At 50.6% G+C, this 23,158-nt stretch overlaps 1 protein-coding gene and 1 long non-coding RNA gene across 14 annotated transcripts in view; one reads left to right on the forward strand and one right to left on the reverse strand.

Moving 5' to 3' along the window:
* Positions 1-23,158, reverse strand: part of MRTFB (myocardin related transcription factor B) — a 295,069-nt gene that overhangs the window by 252,084 nt on the left and 19,827 nt on the right. The gene's annotated exons all lie outside the window — the stretch shown is intronic.
* The window catches only part of LOC103348555 (uncharacterized), a 35,441-nt gene continuing 34,110 nt past the window's right edge, over positions 21,828-23,158 (forward strand). For 3 of the 7 annotated variants that reach the window (XR_016226297.1, XR_016226301.1, XR_016226299.1), the window contains exon 1: positions 21,829-21,983. This is a non-coding gene — a long non-coding RNA (uncharacterized LOC103348555). Of the gene's footprint in view, positions 21,984-23,158 lie in introns of all 7 variants that reach the window. The other 4 variants (XR_007920112.3, XR_016226298.1, XR_016226302.1 and 1 more) reach the window with 2 other exon arrangements.

A 23,158-nucleotide genomic window follows, 5' to 3' on the forward strand; every position in this document is an offset into this window, starting at 1 on the left:
GCCATTGCAGCCAACCGGGGGAGTGAACCAGTGGATGAAAGACTCATTCACTCTCTCTCTTTCTGCCTCTCCTTCTCTCTCTGTAATTCTGACTTTCAAATAAATAAATAAATCATAAAAAACAGCTTAGTACAGCATAAAAACCAATACATAGATCCAGACACTAATCCATGTACATAAAACCAACTGACTTTTACAAAAGTACCTAGGCCATACATTGGAGAAAGGATAATCTCTCTCTCCAATAAATGGTGCTGGCAAAACTGGATGGACATACGTAGAAAAATGACCTGTACCTCTCACCATATAAAAAAAATTCAGCTTCAGATGGATCAAAGGCCTTGATTTAATAGCTGAAGCTATGGAGTTGCTAGAAAAAAAATGTAGGAGAAACACTCCAAGACATTGGTATAGTGTTGACTTTTTGGATAACACCCAAAGCACAGGCAGCAAAATCAAAACAAGACGAATGGGATTATATCAAAGGAAACAGTCAACAGAGTGAAGAGACAGCTGTCAGAATGGTAAAAATATATTTGCGAGCTACTTATCCAACAAAGGATTCCTATCTGGAATGTATCAGCAACTCAACAACAACCAAAAAAATAAAAAAGTAGAGAAATGGACAACGGGCCTCAGTAGACAGTTCTCAAAATAAGAAATGCATATGTTCAACAAATATATGGAAGAATGCTCAGCATCATTAGCCATCAGGGAAAGGCTGTTATCCAAAAGAGTAGCAGATGCTGGTTAGGAAGTGGAGGAAGGGGAACTTTTGATGGGAACGTAAATTAGTACAGTCTCTGTAAAAAACACTATGGAAATTCCTTCTTCTTTTTATATGAATTATTTATTTATTTGAAAGTCAAAGTCACAGAGAGAGGGAGAGACAGGGATATCTTCCATCTGCTGGTTGGCTCCCCCTAGATGGTCACAGGCCAGGGTTGAGCCTGGCAGAAGCCAGGGCCCAGGAGCTTCTTTCAGGTCTCCCACATGGGTGGCAGGGGCCCAAGCACTTGGGCCATCTTCTGGATCCTCCACTGCCTTCCCGGGTCACAGCAGAGAGCTGGACTGAAAGAGAAGCAACCAGGACCAGAACCCGGCGCCCATATGGGATGCCGGTGCCGCAGGCAGAGGATTAACCAAGTGAGCTGCGGTGCCAGCCCCATTTCATCTAAACCTAACAACACTCCTGTGAGTCAGATTAGGTAAGTAACTTGCTGAAAGTCACACAGCCAAGCCAGGTCTCCATCCTCCCAGCTTGTAAACACACCGATGGGTGGGGGTGGGGGGCGGGGCTGTGGTGTAGCAGGTGAAGCCGCCACCTGCAGTGCCGGCATCCCATATGGGTGCCAGTTCAAGTCCCAGCTGCTCCACTTCCTATCCAGCTCTTTGCTGTGGCCTGGGAAAGCAGTGGAAGATGGCCCAAGTCCTTGGGCCCCTGCACCCATGTGGGAAGACCCAGAAGAAGCTCCTGGCTCCTGGCTTCGGATCGGTGCAGCTCCTGCCATTGCAGCCAATTGGGGAGTGAGCCAGTGGATGGAACACCTGTCTCTGTCTCTCTCTCTCTCTCTCTGCCTCTCCTCTCTCTAACTCTGACTTTCAAATAAATAAATAAATAAATCTTTTAAAAAATAAACACAGTAGTGGGTTCACTGCACCCTGATCCTAGGGTACTAACGAGGTAGTGTGGGAGGATTACACATGGAGACTTACGAAGGTGGGAGACAAACTGGGCAGATTTGGCCTCTGTAGGCATAAACAACATCCTGCAGGGACAAAGGCAAAAAGGCAGTCCACTACACAGGTAAACATGGAGCCTTCTGGGAAATCCCGTGGATTTTGGTAGTGACAGTGTCTTTCAAATAAAGACAGGAGCGAGTGCGTCTGCATCTTTAAGGGTCACATAATCTACATTTTAATTATTGATTTGCTGCATTATTAACTGACCAGCTTGTGTGGCAGGAAACCAAGGGTCAGAACTGCCCAGCAACAATTCCCTCCTGGTTCAGTCCCCCAGACCAGTGGTTCAGAACTCTTCTTAGAGCCCATCAAGAATGTGAAGGAGGAGGCTGGTCTTATAATGCAATGGGTTAACAGCCGCTGCGTGCACTACTGGCATCCCATATGAGCGCCAGCTCGAGTCCCAGCTGCTCTACTCCCCATCCAACTCCCTGCTAATGTGCCTGGGAAAGCAGCGGAGGATGGCCCAGGTGCCTGGGCCCCTGCACCCACATGGGAGGCCCAGATGGAGCTCCCCTCTCCTGTGTGACCATCTGAGGAGTGAACCAGCGTGTGGAAGACCTCTCTTTCTGTAACTCTGCCTTTCAAATATAATAAATACATAAATAAATAAAGTCTTTTTAAAAAGCATGAAGAATAACAATCTTTCTTCCAAAAAAACACAACATTAGAGCTCAGCTCAAGACATAAAATTTCCTCCCATGGTCCTCCCACATCAAGCCTCAGGCTGTCCCTCGTCATGTGTTTTTCTGGGTCCCTTTCTGAGTTGTGGGGAGCAAACCGGACTAGACTGAGTTACTGGAATTAAGACTTATTCTATGCATCTGCTCTCCCACAATATGGCGCTGGGAGAGAAGTAAACAGCTTCCACACAGCTGCCTCCAGTTCAACCAATAAACTGTAGGACTTGCTCCTGATTGGAGAGCGGCGTACTCGGCGTGTGGGCAGCCGAGTTAGGATTGGCGGAGGAGGACTATAAAGGAGGAGAGAGACGGCATGCACCAGGAACATCTAAGGGGAACATCTAGCTGAAGGAACACCTGTGCAGCCCCCGAGAAGAGCCGGCCGGCGGTGTGCCGCTCCCCTGCGGAAGTGGGGAATGTGGCCAGGGGGAACTGCCCTTCCACGGAGGTGGAAGGGATAGTAGCCAACCCGGGAAGAACCAGCAGCAAACCCGGGGAGGGCCGAGCAGACGAAAGAACAGCGCAGGGTCCTGTGTTGCTCCTCCACGAAGAGGGGGAGCGACATGAGTAGTCATTGATCCCCAAAGTTCACCTTTGGGAAAGGAGGTGAGGTCAGAGATTAGGAGGTGGGACCTACAACATAGACCTCCATTATTTGGGGACTGTGGAAGATAAATAAAATTCACTTTGCTGAATTGCCTGCCTATCTATCTATCTATTATCTTTCTATCTGACAGATAGAGCTAGACAGTGAGAGACAGAGACAGAGAGAAAGGTCTTCTTTCTGTTGGTGCACCGCCCAAATGGCCGCCACGGCCAGCGCTGCACTGATCTGAAGCCAGGAGCCAGGTGCTTCCTCCTGGTCTCCCATGCGGGTGCAGGGCCCAAGCACTTGGGCCATCCTTCACTGCCTTCCCAGGCCACAGCAGAGAGCTGGACTGGAAGAGGAGCAACCAGGACTAGAACCGGGAGCCCATATGGGATGCTGGCGCTGCAGACGGAGGATTAACCAAGTGAGCCACAGCTTCAGCCCCTGAATTGCCTTTGACAAGGCCCTGGCCACGCACAATTCTAAGTGGATAGTCCCAGGGATGGCAATGTGGTGTGATGGGTTAAGCAGCCATCTGAGATGTAGGTAACCCGTATGGGTGCCGGTTCAAGACCTGGCTGCTCCACTTCTGAATCAGCTCCCTGTTAATGTGCCTGGGAGAATGACCTACACCCATGTGGGAGACGTGGATGAAGCTCCTGGCACCTAGCCTCGCCCTGGTCATTGTGGCCATGTGGGGAGTGAGACAGCAGATGGAAGATCTCTCATTCTCTCCACCCCTCCCACTCGGTAACTCTACCTTTCAAATAAATAAAATCAATCTTTTTTAAAAACGTGGCCAGTCCCATGGATGAGTGTACAGGCTTGTGTTCAGTCCTTCATTCCCAGGCTTCGCTATGCAGATAAGATCTTCAAGTCCTCGGCTTCACTCCACCTGCTGCCGAATGTATGCACTTGCACTTCAATTTCTTACAAAATACAACTTGAAATCACTCCCATAAATGTACAGCCACAAACAATATTTGAAAAACAAATAACACTCAAAACCCAAGAAATATTACTAAAATCTAGCCTCCATAAGTGTGCCTCTCTGTGAGCCCAGAGATGCGCTCTGTGTTACAAGAGGGGGAGGGGAACGAAACAGCAAGGGAAAGAGACGTCAGAAACTTGGGACCACCAGCCTGAGGCCCGTGATATCATCAGAAGGGCTGAGCTGACTGCAAAGCAACGACTTTCTCACTGACCGGCTGGCTCTTACTCCACCCTAGTTGGGAAAGACTGTGATTTATTTAACCAAATTTACTGAGTGGCCTACTAGGCATTCTTGGCCCTGGGGGAAGGAGGGTGTGGGGACAGACGTGGATGGCGCTATCCTGGAGGGGATATTCTCATGGTGCAAACAACTAAATGAACAATCCAATAATTTCAAGTGGGGTTGAGCGCTATTTTTAAAGCTCAACAAAGGATGGTATTTGGCCTAGAGGTTGGGACTGTTTAGGACTCCTGTGATGCACACTGGAGTGCCTGGGTTAGAGTCCCAGTTCCAGCGCCTGACTTTATCTCCCTGCTAATAAGCACCTTGGGAGGCAGCAGGTGACGGCTCAAGTCATTGGGTTCCTGCCATCCACTTGGGAGGCTGGGCTGAGTCGTGCTTGGACCGCTGGCCGTTAGAGGCATTTGAGGAGTGAAGCAGCAAATGGAAGCTCTCTGTCTCTCTGTGTCAATCTATCTGCCCCCAACTGAGTACATAATGTATAAAAAGATAAAAGACAATTAAAAAACCGACAAGAAATTGTTCTCATGAGTTGGCCTGCGGTGTGCGAGGGTGGACTTCCCGCGCCGGCAGGCAGAATCAGAAGGTAGTTCAGTCCTCGAGAGAGTGAGGCCAGAATTTCCAATAGAAAAGTCAAGTTCAGGATCAGATTCTCGAGCAGTGGGAAAGTGGTTAGCAGCTGCAACTCGATCTCCCCAGCACAGTTTGAAGGATACCGCCGAGACCTGCTCTTTGCCCCGGATTCAATCAGAAAGCAAAGCAGATGTTGTCTTAATAGTTTTCCAGCCCAATGGCCAAGAGAAAACAAAATATGTCATACATGTGGTTGTATTTAAAGGCGAGATTACAACACACATCCCACCAAACCCCAGTTGTTGCCAGAGTGAGGGATTCCATCTGTGATGCAGTTAAGTTCCTCTAACGGACTGCAAGTGAAGATGGTGGCTTTCACGGTCAGCCAAAGGGGTCGCAGATAGACACTATTTCCAAGGTTTTCCCATTTTGATCTCTCTGTAAGGCCTCAGCGTGTCATCATGTGTTAAACAACAAAGTGATTGTGACTCGGTAGGAGAGATTCTGATGGCTGTTTGGGTCTGATTACTACAGAGACAAAGGTTCGATACCCTCAAGAAGTCAGTTTTTCCTTTAGTGTTAATGTATTTTCATTTTATTTAAAAGGGAGGGAGGGAGGGAGGGAGGGAGGGAGAGGAAAAAGGAGAGAGAGGAAAAAGGGGAGAGGGAGAGAGGGAGGAGAAAGGGAGAGGGAGAGATCTTCTATTTTCTGATTCACTCCCCAAATGCCCACAACAGCCAGGTCTGAGCCAGGAACTTCATCCAGGTCTCCCACGTGGGTGGCACCTGCTGCTCCCTGCGGTGCACATTAACAGGAAGCTGGATTGGAATCGGAAGAGCCAGGACTGGAACCAGGTACAGAACATGGGTGCTCCAAGTGGCATCTTAACTGCCTGCCCCAGAAGTCATATTTTTTAACAAAAATAAATCAGTTCCACTGCACTCGAATGCAACTGATGCGTGTTCGATTCCCAAGTTGGGAACTGTACAATGAGAAAGACACACGACACTCAGGAGTCGTGGCTGCAGGCCACATCCCTCATTCCGGCCCGTGATCCCAGGGTCTCCATGTCCCAGCCAGCCAGCCAGCGGCTCTGGGCCTCACATGGGCTCAGGGCTGATATAAGACGGGAACAGCAGGCTGGCAGTCTCGGGCTGGGCCCTGCCCTCCCGGAGTGTGGGAGGCTCCCAGGGGAGTGAGGGGCGGGGCGGGAGGCGGGAGAGCGAGGCTGATTTTAACTCCCTTTGGGGCTCCCTTGAATCATCCTGGCTGGGAAGCGGAGAGCCTGGGGGAGGATGTTGGGAGTTGGCTCATTCCATCTCGAAGAGCTCACTGGGACAGAAGGAGCGGGCCGGAGGGCAACAACACTAGGTTTACGAGCTACGGGCACTTTGCTTCCTCATCCCCTCTAGCGTTAAAGCCCCAGGGTCTGGATATTTGAGGTTTTCTGAGGCAAAGGGTTAGGAGCTGGAAGCCCTGGGTTCAAATTCCATTCCTAATGTCTACTGCATGTAAATTGCTTAACTTCTTGAGCTCCAGCTTCCTCATCAATGAAATGGGTACACAGTGGTCTCCCCTGATCCACGGGTTTACCTTCCGTGGTTTCAGTTGCTCAGTCAACCACGATCTGAAAATATGAATGGGAAATTCCAGAAAGATGCCATTCATAAGTTTTTTTTTTTTTTTTTTTTTTTGACAGGCAGAGTGGATAGTGAGAGAGAGGCAGAGAGAAAGGTCTTCCTTAGCCGTTGGTTCACCCTCCAATGGCTGCTACAGCTGGCACACCGCGCTGATCCGATGGCAGGAGCCAGGTGCTTCTCCTGGTCTCCCATGGGGTGCAGGGCCCAAGGACTTGGGCCATCCTCCACTGCATTCCCGGGCCACAGCAGAGAGCTGGCCTGGAAGAGGGGCAACCGGGACAGAATCCGGCGCCCCGACCGGGACTAGAACCCGGTGTGCCGGCGCTGCAAGGCGGAGGATTAGCCTAGTGAGCCATGGCGCTGGCCTCCATTCATAAGTTTTAAACTGTGGACTGTTCCGAGTAGTGTGGTGACATCTTGCCTGCCCTTTTCCATCCTGCCTGGGAAGTGCCTCCTCCTCTGGCCCAATGGCTCCACACTGTCAGTCTGTTAGTCACGAAGGAGCTGACTCAGTTATCAGATAGATGGTGCTGGTGTCGCAGGCCGCGCTCACGTAAGCCACACGCGGAGTCTCATGCCGTGTCAGCAGGGCACAACACCACTCACCTCACTTCATCTTGTCACAGAGGTGCTGTGCCATCTCACAGCACCACAGAAGAGTGAGGGTAGCAAAATGAGACATTTTGGAGAGAGAGAGAGAGAGGGAGGGAGGGAGGGAGGGAGGGGGAGATTGCATGGCCATTTATTGGAGTATATTGTTACAATCATCTTATTTTAATACCAGTTATCTTTGCTAAGCTCTTCCTGTGGCTAGTCTACAACCTAAACGTTATAAGGTATGCATGCATAGGAGAAAACGAGGCGTACAGAGCACTGAGGAACATCCGTGCTTTCAGATATCCTCAGGGGGTCTGGGAGTGCATCCCTGGGGATGAGAGGGCCCACTGTGTCACCACCTGCCCAAGGGTGGGCAATGATGCCTGTGAGGAAGTCAAGGCCAGGGCCTGTCCTTGAGTTGGCATCTGCACTCAGGGAGCAGAGGGCTCCCTCTGCCACTCTGTGTCTTCCCCAGGCCTTTTCTCTCTCCCTTCCTCTCTGTTTTCTTCTGATGGCTGATCACACACTAAGCAGTCTTGATGATGTCATCCAACCCTGAACTTTCAAATTCTTTCTGAGGTCAGACACGTTCCGGGGCAACCACAGCCATCAGTCTGTGCTGCGGCCAAGGAGAGTGCTCCATGCGCCCCCCTCCCTGGGATGGTGATTTCAAGCGTATTCCACATGAAAATAACACATGCTTACAGGCATTCCTTTGGTAAATATAAAACAAAAAGGAATTCTGTGGGCATATCAGGTTGGAAAATACTTAGAAATTCATAGTGCAGTTAGCACATTAAAGGCAAATGAACCCATTCTCTTGTTTCTCCAGTTTCCCCAGTTTACCTGCCCGAGTGACACATGTTCTCCCAGTCCTTTCTCTGTGTGCTTTCCTTCAAGTCCTCCCAACATCCTTTGCCCACCTTTCACAGATGTGGAAATCAGGTTCAGGGAGGCTAAGTGATTTGCCCACGATGGTTCAGCGGGGCAGTGCTAAGAGCAGCTGCTCTCTCCCCTAGCCCGAGCTGCTTCTCTCTACATCTGGAAAAAACAGTTTATGGATCCCTTTTTGGCTAAACAACAGTAGAATCTATAAATCACTACACAGACTCCTAGGACTTCGTTGCCCAACAGTTGCATTTCCTTGGCAATGGGAAAAGCAGAGAGGGGAAGTGCTTTGTCCCACAACTACAGAATTTGGGGTGGCAGAGCCGGAGCTGGCATCCAGCCTAGTAACCTTCCAGCCAGGCTGTCTTTGCCTGAAGCCCAGGGCTCACCTGTGTGGCTCACAGCCCCAGCTGTCTTCTTCAATTATGCCTTCCCTCCCTCCAACACTGGAGCAGCATGGCCCGAGAGATCTGTCTGTGATGATGGAAACGTCCTATAGCGGCCACCAACTACATCTGGCTGTTGATTACTTGAAATGGATCTAGTGCAGATGAGGAACTGAATTTTTAATGCTACTTGATTTTAATTAATTTTAATTAATTTATACAGACACATGGCTAGTGGCTACTAGATGGGGCAACTCTGGAGGCCAGAAATCCTACAGAGGCTCAGACTCGGTGCAAGGATTGTAAGAACAGAAAGTCCTCTGAGTAACAACCAAGGCTAACCTGCCCAGACCGTGTGAGGGGTTCAGTTCAGTTTCATTCAATGGCGGGGTACATCCTGATGTGGCTTTGCTCCAGCTATTTCCTCTCTTTCCTGACAATATCCTGTTCAAGTTTTCTTTTAAAAATTATTTATTTATTTGAGAGGGTCATGCACACACACACACACAGAGAGAGAGAGAGAGAGAGAGAGAGGGAGGGAGGGAGGGAGGGAGGGAGGGAGGAAGGGAGGGAGAGAGGGAGAGAGGGAGGGAGGGAGAGAGGGAGGGAGGGAGAGAGGGAGGGAGGGAGGGAGGGAGGGAGGGAGAGAGGGAGACCGACCTGCTGGTTCATTCCTCAAAATGCCTGCAAAGGCCAGGGGCCAAAGTCAGAGACCAGCAGTTCAGTCCAGGTCTCTCACATGAGTACAAGGGCCCCAGCTACTTGGGTCATTACCCAGGGTCCACATTAGCTGGATGTCGGACTCAGGAGCTGGAGTTGGGTACCAAGCCCAGGCACTTCCGTAGGGAACACAGGTTATCTTTACTGCTAGGTCAGATGCCCAGCCTGTATCCACTCTTCTAGTCTGAGCACAGAAGCATTGTCCTGCTCTGCTTTCCCAGACCCCAGCAGAGTGAAGACATTATCCTACGGCACTCTCACACTCCTGCGCTTGTATCCTGATTAAAGAGAAAACGCGTTCTCTATTTTTGCTGAAAGCTCTCTAGTGAGCAAGTGGATGAGAGGGGAGAGAGGGTGTCTGCAGGGAGAAAGCTGTGGCAACTTTTGGGGAGTGACTTGAGAGAGAGAGAAAGAAGACTTAATTAGGGGCCAGTGTTGTGGTATAGCAGGTTGAGCCACCTGCAAAGCCGGAATCCCGTATGAGCGCTGGTTTGAGTCCTGGCTATTCTACTTCTGATCCAGCTCTCTGTTAATGTGCCTGGGAAGGCAGAAGAAGGTGGCCCAAATGCTTGGGCCCCTGCCACCCACGTGGGAGACCTGGGTGAAATTCCAGACTCCTGGCCTTGGCCTGGCCCAGCCCCAGATGGTGTGGGCGTTTGGGGGAATAAATCAGCAGATGGAAGATTTCTGTCTCTTCCTCCCTCTGTAACTGCCTTTCAAATAAATCTTTTTTTTTTTTTTTAAAAAGGATGTAATTAGAGGAGAGGGTGATATTATTTAACCTTCTCTATCTCTCCTGCAAAATCTTCAGTAAAAGTAGAAATTACACACCATAGTGACACATGGACAAATCTCACAAGGCAGAGAGAGAAAAGAAAAAATCACATGCTTCTTAATAAATACACTCAGCACACTCGGAGTAGACAGGAATGCCCTCAGACACATAGACACCTATAAAAAACCCAAAGCTAACATACTACTTAATGGATAAAAGATGTAATGCTTTCCCCCCAAGATCATAATAGCATGACTACTCCTCTTGCCATTTCTCTTTAACATTGTACTGAAAAAAGTTAGCCAGGGCAATTAGACAAGAGAAAGAAACACATCTGAAATGGAAAGGAAGATGTAAAACTATTTGTTGACAAAATCTCATATACTGAAGGTTTTAAATAATTCACCAGCAAGCTCATAGAATGACTAAACACATTCAGCAGGTAGCTGGATACATGATCACTACCCAAAAACCAGTTGTGTTTCCTCTATTCCTTGAGAAGGAGAATGGTTGAGAATGAAATTAAGAAAATATTTTATTTACAATAGCACAGAAAAGAACAAAAAACTTAGGAATGAATTTTATCAAAGAAGTGTGAGACTTTTACACTGGATAACTACAAAACAACTTTGAAAGAAATTAATGGAGACTCAGATAAATGGAAAGACATCCCATGTTCATGGATTAAAAGAGTTGATATTTTCAGGGGGGCAATACTCCTCAAGTTATCTGTAGATTCAATGCTATCTCTATCAAAACACCAGCTGACATCTTTGCAAAAATTAACAAGTTAATTCTAGAATTCATAAGGAAATTCAAGAGACCTGGAATAGTCAGAACAATCTTCAGTAAGAACAAAATTGGAAGACTCATATTTTGTGATTTCAAAACTTACTTCAAACCTGCAGTAATGAAGATCATATGGAACTCACAAAAGTATCGATGTATAGATCATCTGAACAGACTTGAGAGTCCCCACATTTCTCATCAATTGATTTTCTACAATGGAGCCAAGATGATTCAATTTAGCAAATGGTACTGGAATAACTGGATATCCATGTGTGGAAGAATGAAGCTGGACCCTTCACTCACATGATAAATGTTAATTCAAAGTGGATCAAAGGCCTAAATGTAAGAGCTAAAAACATAACATGTTTAGAAAAAAAACAGATATAGATATTAATAACCTTGGATCAGGCAATGGATTCTCAGATATGATACCCAAAGCACAAACAACAAAATAAAACTCATAAATTGGACTTGATAATGAAAACTTTGGTGCTTAAAGACAGCATCGAGAAACAGAAACCTGCAGAAAAAATTTTGCAAATCTGATAAAAGACATGTATATGGAACATACAAAGAACTATTACAACTCAATAATAAAGAGACAAATAAACCAATTAAAAATAGAGGATCTGAGCTAATATTTCTCTAAAGAGGCACAAATGGCCAATAGGCATATGAAAAGATGCTCCACAATAGTAGCCATCAGGAAAATGCAAATCAAAGCCACAGTGATGTCACTTCACTTCATGATGGCTGTAATCGAAGTCAGACAATAGCAAATGTTGACAAGGAAGCAGAGAAATTGGAACTCTCTGAATGTAAAATGATGTGGCCACTCTTGAAACACTTGTCAGTTTTTCAAAAACTTAGACATAAGATACACTATTTGCCTCCGAAATCCCACTCCCAGCTATATAGAAATGAAAACAGAGAGTTGCATATGAATGCTCATAACAGCACTATTCTAACAGCCAAAAAGTAGAAATAACCTAAATGGGTAAATAAAAATGTGGTATACATAGAGAATACAACCTGTCAATAATGAAAAAGACACATGCCACGACATAAATGGTAAAGGGAAGGAAGTCAGATACGAGAGGTCCATGACTCCATTGGTAAAGGGATTGCATTGGTGGGATTCAATATATGGGATGTTTTGAACAGGCAAATCCATACAGAGATGAGTGGTCGCCAAGTCTGTGGGGGATGGAGACTAGGGGTCAAGCTGGTGGGGTGACAGTGTTTCTTGGGGATCATGAAAATGCCTTTAAAGTTGATCATGGTGAGGGACACAGAGCTCTGAAAATGCTCAGCTTCACCGAGTTGTACGTTTTACCTTCATGACTTAGATGGGATATGAATTCTATCTCAATTAAGCTGCTTTTAAAAAGATGCATTCAGATACATACAACATGACATTTTTTATATAAATACGGAAATATGCAAACAATACTATGAATTAGGAACACACACTAATGTGAAGTCATAACAACCTGCCCCTGAATGATAAAAAACACAAATGCAGGGTAGAAGTTCCACACCCAGAGGACAATGGTTAGTACCAGGGGAGACACAAGGTGCTCAAGCTATCCATGGGGTGTTAAAAAAAATTCATGGAAAAAAACATATTATGAAAAAAAGTGCATGGCAACATTTTTGTAATAAAATAAGCTTATATTTTAATTCCATTTTTCCCATGAACCTTTATATTCTTTCTGATGAGTGTTTGATTCTTGTTAAAAATTTTTATTTATTTTCATTTTGTTTGGAAGGGAGAGACAGGGACAGTGAGATCTTTCATCTGTCAATTCACTTCTCAAATGCCTGCAATAACCAGGGTGGGGCCAGGACAAAGCCGGGAGCTCAGAACTCAGTCTGGGTCTCCCACATCGGTGCCAGGGGCCTAAATACTTAAGACATCATCTGCTGCCTTCCCAGGATGCGCATTAGCAGGAAGCTGGATCAGGAGCAGAGTACCCTGCACCTGTAGCAGGCACTCTGACCCAGGACATGAGTGTTCCCAAGCAGTGGATATACCGCTGCTCCAAACACCCGTCCCAAACATTGGATTCTTAAGCTTGGTGGTGGAAGGTGGCTGTTGGATATTATTCCATAGTTTGCTTGAAATTTTTCATAAAAAAAAATGTCATGGTTGCTCTGTAATGTTTCAGAAGCCAGACATGCGTGGTTGATGTGGAGAGGTGGGAGACTGGCCTCAGGGGCCCCAGGATTGGGGGAGCACAGGCTGGGCTTGCAAGAGCCAACCCTGCAGGTTTCCTTTCTCAGCAAACATTACCTGGATCGAATCCAGCAATCCACAGTATCATCATGGAAACATTCTTCCCCCTGGCCGTGATCTGCAGCAACGGCTTGAGCTTCCCAGCCAGGCAGCCCTGGTTGAAACCCCCACTTAGCTCTTGTTAGCAGCCTGGCCTCCACTTCACCTCTTCAAGCTTTACTTTTCCATCTGCAAAATGGGTATCATTTGGTTTGAGTATCTCTTAAGGCTTTATGTGCTGAAACTGAATCCTTACTGTGAAGTCTTCAGAAGGTGAGGATTTAATCCAGAGGTGGGGCCTTGGGGAACTCATGCAGACACACACTCCTTGCAATGCTCTGCACAGCCTGGGGACCCTGCCAGCCAGAAGGGGCATCACTGTAGGAGGTTCCTAGACCGTGAACCTCGACAACTACGAGCCCAAACACGGCCCTCCTCTTTATAAAGCAGCCTGCCTCGGGTATTTTGTGACAGACACGAAAAGTGCACCAACACGACCGCCTACTCCCATGACTGGTGATGGCTGAAGGCGACGCCCTTCCAGGGGGCCTACTGCCGAGGCCTCCCAGGGTTCTTGTGCCCCCTCCCTCCGGGAGAGCAGGACGGGTGGGGTCCTAGGCTGCTCCCCTTGCTGTCAGTCCTTTCTTGCCCGGAAGGACTGGCCAGCAGAGCCCAGACTCCCTTCCTCCCCTCCTCACTACTCTGAAATCCCAAAGAAACCAAAGGCTTGGGAACGAGTCCCTCCCTCACCACTCTTAAAAACAAACAATATATGTAAATAAGTTGACCCTGTCACTGGCCGCAGCTCAGATTTGTATTCCCAGCTGTTGTTCATCAATTCCTGGAGGTTCACAGGGCAGGGCCAGCCCCCAGGGGCCTGCAGATGGGATTATGGCGTGTGCATGAGAGAGACATTCCCCCACAGCCACATGAGCTCCCTTGGCCCTTCCTGGAGGCTTCATGGTTGAACGCTGTGGCCCAGGCCAACCCTGCACTTTGGGGAGAGCCTGGCCTCCAAATCCAGGCCAGTGAGCCGTGGGGCCAGACGAGGCCAGGGTAGCCGAGCCGGGCAGATGGATGTGAGCTGCGTGCAGAGGCTGCTGACGAGACACGGCCACAAGGTGACTGCAGCTGCTGTCCAGACCCCGGATGGCCACTTAGAGCTCCAGCCTCCCCAGCTGCCCACTCTCACACACTGCACTTAGCCCTCGGCTCTGCTTCTGCTCCCTCTGGGGCTTGACTGCTTTGTGTGACGAGGGTTGCTGTCCTGCCTGGGTCAGGTCTCCACGCCATGCAACGCTTTAGTGGCTTCTGGGGCCAGGGGGCTGAGCCCTGGCTGTGTGCCCTGAACGACTCCCACGCAGGTCAGAGCTCAGGCCTTGTGTACGCCACCTCCCACCCAGCCCCCCACAATCCCACTGGGATTCCCTGTGGCACAGCTTAGCTGTAAAGTGATACATCACTACAGCTTCTTGGCCGGCCCTTGGGGATCCCTGGGGCCACATCTGTGCAGTGACTGACCTGCGTCGACCTATGATCTCTGTGGCCCAGGGAGGACACAATGGGATGGACGGCTTTGGGAACTAAGGGAAAACGGACAGTTCATTCTTGCCCCCGCACCCCATGCCCCCTTATTTGCCTGGTGTTCAGCTGAGCTGCTCCCTCCCCACGCTCTCCAATGGGGGTCCTCCTGAAAAAATAGGGGCCAGGGCCACCCCCAAGACTCTGGCTCCTCCTCCGAGTTCTTGGGAGTCTCAGCTCGCTGCCTACAGCTACTGCCCATCCTGCTTTTTGCTCCTGCAGCCACGCAAGCTCAACTGAGATGGAACCCAGACATCACAGACCCTGGCCCACAGATCCTGCCTGGCTCCCTGTGCCAGCTGGGACCCGCAGAGAGCTCTTTGCTTGATCTGCAAAGAGGTGTTTTTAGCATCTGAAGGTTCACAAGCAAGCTGGCTTATTAGCTTCTTTTTAAACCTGGCATTGTGCTCTTGCATAGCAAGAACTGACTGGCGCTGTCGGCAGGTAACGATCATCCCAGAGCAGTCCCCACTGCCCTCTGCCACCTTTTATCAGCCGCTTCCTCTCAGTATGCCACCTGCCAGGCAACTGCAGGCGTCTGGGTGGCCCCCTCTAGTCTCCAGCAAGGGCTGGTGGCATGGGATGGAGGGAGGGAGGGAGAGAGGGAGGAGAGCTGGAAAACAGTAAAGATGGAAGAGAGGGAGGCTGGGATCAAGGCAGGGAGGCAGCCCTCCCCCTGTGGGGGGCTCCAGAGGGCCTCCAGCGATGGCCTTCCCTGTGAGGACGTGGGTGCCTGTTCTGCAGAGCAGAGCACCCGCCGCGACCCCGCAGGGACCCTGGGAGCTGTGATTTGCACACCACGTGGGCGTGTGGGTGGCAAGTGGGGAGAGACACAGGCAGCAGGAGCAGGGGAAGTGGAGAAGGGGCGGAGGCGTGCTGCTTAGCAACCGCAGAAGAAGATTTAGAGAAGTGACAGGACCATGCCTCCCAGCGCCTCCAAGGGAGGATTTGAAAAAAATAATAAGCCAAAAAACAAGTCCCGGACCGCCCACGCCGGCGGAGCTTGTTGTGGTGGCTTTGGCTCTTGGGGTGCTGGGGAGAACTCGTGGGGTTGCTCTGCCAATGGGGGCTGTAGCTGAGATGTGGGAAAAGCTGCAGGGGTTGGTCCTCGACAGCTCTAGGGAGAACATTCTAGAAGCCCCTCAAGGACAGGAAGGGAAGCCTTCTCATCTCTCCAGCTCTCAGCGTCTCCTCCTAAAGCTGCAGACACCTCAAATGGAGGCGCCCCTAGGATTCCCCCTCTCACCATCCTCCCACCCGGACCCCACGAACAGCCCAACCCTGGCCCTTCCGCCCACTGAGCATTCTCTGCCGCTTTGCTTTCCTAATTTGATTTTCTCTGGCTCAGCATCGAGATCAGAAGAGGAAATTCTTTCCAGTCTTTTAGGAATAATTCCCAGACTCTCCCATTGCAGATGCATCCACAATTACCCCAATTACTGTAGAATAAGGCTTTCCTGCCCTGGTACCCGCTGCTTTCCCGCTCCTCTCTCAGCCTCAGGGAGGAGAAGAGAGGACGAGGACCTGGTTGCAGGGTGGCTGGAACACGGCGATTCTCAGAGCCCAAGGGAGGGGTACACCCTGCTCCCGGCACTAAGAGCAGAGTAGGTGGTATGGCCGTGGACATGAACGACACTGCACTGACACTGAGCACATGGAGTCACCGTATGGCAGCATTATTCCCTTTCTAATTTGTTTTCAATTATGTGCATTGCGTGGAGTCCCAAGGTGGTGCCAGGCGTGTCGCTCAGAGCTCCTTGGCACTTGCTAATTGTGCCTTTGAATAGCAAAGCCAGCCAGGGAGCTCGGGCTCAGAGCAGGCAAGAACAGACTGAAGAGTGGGGTTGCTCTCTACTTTTTTTTTTTTTCATGGACCACGATGGGGGCTCTTTGCTGCGGTTGGCTCCTTTTCAGAGGAAAGATGCATGATGAGCAGGACAGCATGCCTGGTGACAGCAGCGGGAAGAGCCCCGTTGGTCAGCCCCTAGTGGAGGACGCTGGCTGTCCACCCGGCAGGCTGCAGGCCAGGCGCAAGCAGCGGTCCCGTTTGAGGTCAGCTGGTCCAGTTGGCCAGCAGCTGGTACGGAGGGGGCCTTGGATGAGACTTTCCATCTTTGATGTAGCTGCTCAGCCGTGGCCCGTCCTGTTCCCTGGGATCACGCTCATTCGCTCACCCTTGTCCATGCGTCAGTGTCCACTTGGGGGCACACGGCCAGAGAGTGTGGGTGGCTGCCGAAGCTACCTTTCATCTTGGCAGCCACACCTGACTTCCCTCTGGCACCAACGCTCGCCCCTCTCACAGAGCGGGGTCTGAGCAGAACACGCCCACCCTGGCCCTCGGGCCGGTTCACCCTCTAGGCCTGTCTTCCTCATCCATTAGCGGTGAGGGATGGGCCAAGGACGGGCACTGAGAACACAGAGGACTTGCTGGGGGCGCCGGGCTGGCTCCTTCTTACTGGCTTTGAACCTGAAAGGACGACACTGGAATTCCTAAGGCCACATCTGCCACCACGAGGAGGGAGCTACCAGCAAGGCAAAGGAGCTTGGGATGAGGAGACAAAACCCAAACCTGGTAGTATCATTTCCATCCCTGGATCCTGCTGTGCCTGAAGCTACCCTTGACTGTGTTTAGAGCTTCCCACTGAGCCAGCAAATTCCCCTTCCATGTATCCAGCGAGGACCAGGGTTTCGGTCACATACAACCACAGGGGTCTTCACTATGAAATGGCTTCATGCAAACCCTTGACCACTGAGAGAAAGAGCCCAACGGGCAAGTTCTCCTGACATGGGTGGGTGGCACTGACACTCTACACAACACTGGCACAGAGTGGTAGGCATTAATGAGGCAGCACGTTAAGCCTCCACTTGGGATGCCCATGTTCCATATCAGAGTGTCTGGTTCAAGTCCCAGCTATTCCACTTCCAATCCAACTCCCTGCTAATGTGCCTGGGAGACAGCAGATGGTCCAAGTGCTTGGGCCCCTGTCACCCACCTGGGAGACCCTGATGGAGTTCCAGGGCTTTGACTTTGCCCTGGCCAAACCCTGGCTATTGTGAGCACTTGGGAGAGTGAACCGGTGAATAAAGATCTTTCTCTCTCTTTCTTTCTCTCTTTCTCTCTCTCTCTCTCTGATAGACACAGTGCCTTTCAAATAAAGCCATGCTAAGCAGCAGCTCCAAACTATACATGGTTGGCATGCAGTGGCTTATCCCATGCTTATGACAATCCTAGTATGTGGGTGTATCTTAGTTGCAGTTTTATCAATGAGAAAACTAAGGCCCAGGGACCCTCTCTGAACTTAGTGGCAAGGTCAGGGCTGGTACCTTGACCCAGCATGGTTCCCACCAGTCTAGGATAGCATCCAAGGAGACTGGTCCCCCGCAGCCATGGAATTTGTGCTGGGCAGGGGGTGGAAGGGACACAAGGTGTGTGGGTGTCAGGTGGCATCCAGTGATGTAGGGTGCCCAGCCTCCATGGCTGTCGAGGTCCTGCAGAAAGGGAATCAAACTCTTTCTACCCCGGCTTGGAAACAGAAAGGGTTCCGAGTTTGGATGGGAACATGTGAATGCCAATTCGCTGTGTGACGCTGGACGGCTCATTTCTGCTTTCCAAGCCCCACTGTTTTTCCTCTCTGAGAAGTGGACGCCCCCTTGTCCCCACCTCTGAGCAATTGAGGCCAAAGGTGTGAAAGAGGATCACGAAATCCAAGGATGGCTACAGGAAGAGGGGTGTGGACAGATGGAAAGCAACCAGCGACACGTCTCCTCCCTGCCCAGGCCACGTGGGGACCTGAAAGGCACCTTTCTGTCCCCAAAGTGCAGAGATAAGGACTGTGAAGCGAGAGCAGGGAGTGCTGCTCCAGGCGTGCGGGAGTTTATTTTTACCTCGTTATCTCTACTCTGAAATGTCAGCCTTGGAGCTGCCTCTCTGCTCCCCCCAAAGTGGCAACGCAGCCTGGAAACGGGCCCCCTCTCCTCCCCTGTTCCCCCTGCCTCTCTACGGGAGTCCTAGCTCTATGGCGACAGGAGGCATGGAAACAAGGAGCTAGAGAAGGGGGAGGCAGACCTTTTCGTTGGGGTCACTTCCTCCTGGAGACCGAGGGTGCAGAGCATGCCCTAGCCACTGTAGGGTTTGTGTTGCGGGCTCTTTCTGTTGCCAGACGTGGAAATCCAACCTGAACTGTCTCATGTCGTAAAGGAAGCTGGATTGGCTGAGGCCACTCAAGCATCCAGCAAGTAGCAGGCTTCAAGTCAAGTTTTCTTTCTTTTTTTTTTTTTAAGATTTATTTTATTTATTTGAAAGAGTTACAGAGAGGGGTAGAGACAGAGAGAGAGGTCTTCCATCTGCTGGTTCACTCCTCAACTGGCAACAATGGCTGGAGCTGCGCAGGAGCCAGGAGCTTCTTCCAGGTCTCCCCCGTGGGTGCAGGGGCCCAAGGTCTTGGGCCATCTTCTACTGCTTTCCCAGGCCATAGCAGAGAGCTGGATCGGAAGAGGAGCAGCCGGGATACGAACCAGCGCCCATATGGGATGCCTTCACTTCAGGCCAGGGCTTTAACCTGCTGCGCCACAGCGCCAGTCCCATTCAGGTAAGGTTTGATCTAGGGGTTCAATGCTGTTACAAGATCTTGGTGTTGCTTTCTGCAACTTGGGGCTCCTGGGGTTCTTCTGTGGTGCTGGCTTCATCCTCAGGCAGAAGCCCCTCACAGTTCTAGATTTCTCTCCAGGTCATAAATGGCTACGGTGATTCTAAATTTCACATCCTCAAACTGGTGGCTTCCAAGGAAAGAAGAGGAAGCTTCCTTTTGCCAGAAGGCCTTAGGCAACGTCTTGTTGAGTTTTATTAGCTTTCCCTGGGTTCTGTGCCCATCCCTGGGCCAGTCACCATGGTGTGGGGGCAGGAATTGAAAAATGCTTCTGCGTAGCGTGAGCCACCCGTTTCCCCGGAGGAGGTGAGCAGTAGTTTCTGGAGGGAAATGCACAGCATTGCACCCAGAGGGAGGGAACAGAGGCTGTGCCCAAGCGTGACCTGCACTTTGCAGTCTCAGCCTCTCCCACCCAGGAAGGCCTGAGATCAGAGCGGGCTGTTCCTTCCATCTGAGGCCAATGGCACGTTCCTCTCTCTCCAGTTGTACCTTTGCCTGGGCTTCTAAGTTCCGGGAATCCCAGATCTGCCACGCCCAGAATTTCACCAGTATATACTGGTGCCTCTCCCTGGTAGACGGCCGTGCAGGCTGAAATACGTTTTTACCCACAGGTGTCATTCTTCAGTCAATCCAATCTTCATGCATCAGAGCTGTCCATTTGCCGCTCCTCGTGGTCTAGAAAGTTCTTCCGTTAAATCCGTGCAGGCCTGACTCCATCGCATATTCGGGACTGTGCTCAAGGGTCATACTCTCACCCTTAGAAGAGGTCTCTGACCAGCCCTGTATGTAAAATGTTCATGAGGCTGGTGTTGTGGCACAGCCGGTCAAACGGCCACTTGCTAAGCCAACACCCCATATCAGAGCAGAGGTTGCAGCGCTGGCTGCTCTGTCTCCCACCCAGCTCCCCAATGCACCTGGGAAGGCAGCTCACGATGGTCCAAGTGTGTGGGCCCCTGTCACGCATGTGGGAGGCCCAGATGGGGTTCCTGGTTCCTGGCTTCAGCCTGGTTCATACCTGGCTTTTGAGGCCAGCTGGGGAGTGAAGCAGCAGATGGAAGATTGCTCTCTCTCTTTCTCGCTCTGCCTTTAAATAATTCCCTCAGGTGGAATTCCCATTCTCTCTGTGGATATGAATTCTCCTTGAGACCTGCTGGGCTGTGACACCTTGGGACAATCCAGTGACAGTATATGGTTAGCCCAAGGCAGAAACCCCAAAATGCACCTTACGCAGGTGGCCACCCATCGTTCCTGTGCTCTGGAGACATCACGCCACCTGGGACACCTCCAATACGGGTAGTCATAGTTGTTGCTCATCGTCTGCTCAGCCAACCAGCCTGGTCCTTCTCTAAGTCCCACACAGTACCTGGACGTCTGCTCTGTGGGACCCCTTGTGGCCTGTAATGACATCTTTCAGGGGTAGGGAGCCCTTTTTTTTTATGCCAAGGGCCATTTGAATAATTATAGCACCATCCATGGGCCAAGCAAAATTATCAACAAGCAGCCTGCTATAGATTTATTGCGTGCTGAGGCCTGCCTGTGGTTGGTTAACAAGGTCTTACACGGCCCGGGGGCTGCATGATCCTCACCTCTGATTTAGATGTTTTTTACTCTTCCTTCCCACTGGACTCCAAACTTCAAGGGCAGGGACCAGTTTCTTTAGCCCGCTGGGGATTTTCTCCACCCAGCCCTATGCCTGACACGTGGCCTGTGCCCCCTGAATACCGTGGGAGTGGAGAAATGGTTAAATGGGCCGGTTCAGGGTCAGCCAGCCCAGCGCAGCTGGAAGAATGAGAGGAGGCAGGAGTTTTTCCACTGTCAGTAGACACTGCCTCCCGCTCGGCACCTCTCCCCCTTTGTCATGGTGTCTCCTGCGCATAGAGTGTTTTCTGGATTCGCGATAACCGATACTGGGAGAGTCAATAACCAAGTGAACAGACACTGTTCTCTCTGATTATTGTCTTTAGTCTCAATGTGTGAAGGAGAAGGGGGTGGGGGGCTCACAAGACCCAAACGTCTCCCATCAAGTCCAAGGCTCCATTCCAGTCATTCCCTTTGGACTCAGTGGGTCTGGTCCTTGAGGGTCATGCAGCCAGCAAGGGGGAGGCTTCTAGCACAAACTAGTTTGCCAGGGACAATGTTCCTTTGGAGGTTAGTACAACAAGTTCTGGGTTAGATGTTGCAAGTTGAAGTGGGTCATGGCTCCTGGTCCTTATCACATAACCTGAAAACACAAGACTAAAGACCAACCCAAGAATGGTATCTACCTTCTGAGATAACCTGGCCCGAGCCTCTGCCACCAGGTTGAGAGGCCAGTAGAAAGAGAGGGCTCTTTCTTCTCCATTGCTGCACACGGCTTACTGGGGGATGTCTGGCTCCTCACAGGGTCTTTGTACACCTGACATTGAGCCAACAGATCCTTCGGGAGGATGCTAGAGAGGCCACAAGCCAAAACCAAAGACTCTGAAAGCCATACAGAGAAACCACCACAAAACCAACTCTTCAGACACATCTGGCTCTCAAGGCCACCTCTGGCCAGCACACAAGTGGCTCACCTTTGGGCTACAGGTTCCCTTCCAGGACCAGAAGTGAAAGGAAAGGGATTTATGGGTTGTCCTGGAGTTGTAGACTCTGGCTTGTCCCCAGGATGAGTTCATTGCTTATTTTTAGAGACCGGACTCAAATGAAACAAACAGAGCCTATAAATAGAGCAGGGAGACACTGGGCTCGGTGTCACTGAAAGGTCCCTTTCACAGAGACAGACTCCTCGCTGAACGGGCGTTCTCGGGTTACCCCCTGCTACTACGTGGGGAAGAGCTGTGCTTTGTCTCTTCAAGGGTTGTCCAGGAGCAAGCGCGAGCAGGTGAGTCAGCCACTGGGATTCGGCCCGATTCTGATCCCTCTCTGTTTCCCAAATGCTCATTCACACTCCAAGTGAGAAAGAGCTGCAGAGGCAGGATGTCACTCTGTAAACAGCCTGGCGGGGACAGCTGGCAGCTGCCCCTGGACCGTATCTGACAGAGTGTTCTGGCCTTTTAGATGAGACTGCAGACTACCCAAGGGAAGGACCAGGTGCTAGGGTTTCCTCCTGGTTTATGCCACGGAGCGCAGGGACGGCCCAGGGTGGCTCAGCGGGCCCTGAGCGCCCTGCACAAGGGCCCTCCTTTTTTGCAAGGTGATCTTTATGGAACCACAAGTGCCTGGGTTCCAGGGACTTGGGTTTTAATCCCAGATGTGTGCTGGACAGGTGGAGTTGTTGCGTCATCTAGACACACAGGGGGGAGGGGGGAGGGCTGAAAATGCTTGGAACGACTGAGTGAACATAAAGCCGTGGGGTGACAAGGTCAGGTCATGAGGACAATCACCAGAGAAGAGCTCCTGTGGGCTTAGCATCGGCCCAGGTCATTCCAGGCACTATTGGAGGTGTTTTGTAGAAACTCAATCTTTCCCGAAGCCCCATGGAGTAGGGGCTATTATTATCTTTACACACTTGGAAACTGAGGCACTGAGAGGTCATGTACTCGGTTGGGGGCCACATGGTCAGTGAACCAGGGCTGGAAGCTGGGCAGTTAAGCTCCCAAGCATGGTCTCTTAGAGTAAAAATGAAGGCCTGGGTGGTGGGTGGGGGTGTATCTGTTGATTTTCCTGCCCAGCAGACCTTCCTCTCTCCCCTGGTGGCTCCAGGTCCCTGGGGGACCAGCCCTGCCCATTCCCAGCCCAGGTGCTCTGGTGCCTAGTTTTGGGGTGATCTCCCCTACAGCACTCTTGAAGGTATGGCCCTGGGACCCCCAGGGTCAGGCAGTATCCAAGGGCCTCAGGATGAGGGCACACTGGATTCCCCTCTGCATTTGAGAAGTAGTTAGCCTGAAGAAGGGAACTGGCCGCCTTGGGACCCTTGCATGGAGAGGAGGTAGAGCTCAAAAACAGAGGTGGAGGGGACCATCTGAAGCCTGAACCCAGGCAGGCCTGATGCTGGAACCTAGCTTTCACTTTTTAAAAGATTTATTTGAAAGGCAGAAAGAGAGAGAGAGAGGCAGA

The sequence above is a fragment of the Oryctolagus cuniculus genome, chromosome 19 (assembly GCF_051225735.1).
Source record: "Oryctolagus cuniculus isolate XC-2025 breed Fujian yellow rabbit chromosome 19, ASM5122573v1, whole genome shotgun sequence".
NCBI classification, from domain to species: Eukaryota; Metazoa; Chordata; class Mammalia; order Lagomorpha; family Leporidae; genus Oryctolagus; species Oryctolagus cuniculus.